Source organism: Nematolebias whitei, chromosome 17 (assembly GCF_014905685.2).
Source record: "Nematolebias whitei isolate Nwh7 chromosome 17, NemWhi1, whole genome shotgun sequence".
Lineage (NCBI taxonomy): Eukaryota > Metazoa > Chordata > Actinopteri > Cyprinodontiformes > Rivulidae > Nematolebias > Nematolebias whitei.
This window is the reverse complement of record NC_056514.1, coordinates 26300702-26301265: the sequence shown is the minus strand read 5'-3', so window position 1 is coordinate 26301265 and position 564 is coordinate 26300702.

The window sequence follows — 564 nt, the reverse complement described above, 5'->3', positions numbered from 1 at the left end:
ATTTTGTCTACCACAGGTAAGATACTCACTCTTTCACAGAACCGCAATTTAAATATAAATCCAAACAATCCCTTCAATGTTTTATTCATCCATGAACTTAGACGTAATAATTTTAGATGCAAAGTGTTCTATGTTTGCGATGAGTCTCCGTTTTTTTATGTTTCTCATTATTTTTGTAAATGAGAAGAGCTTCGTGAAATGACCCTGAAAATGTTTTATTCCTCCAAATCAGGGAATATTGGGTGTTTGTGCATCTTTCTGTTCTGTTGCATATGTTTATGAACCACTTGATTGATTCTCAGCTGTTGTTTAATATAAAAGAGCATTATAATAAACAATGCATTATTTTTTTATATCGTTCACTCTATCATGTTAAATATTACTGTCTGTTGTACTGCTGTATTTAAATAATTAATAAAAGCATAAAATCACAATTTATTTCTATTTCAGAGATATTTCTGCTACTTTTTGCTTTTTGTACATCTTTTATAAAGCTCATAAAATCATGGATGGATGGATGGATGGATGGATGGATGGATGGATGGATGGATGGATGGATGGATG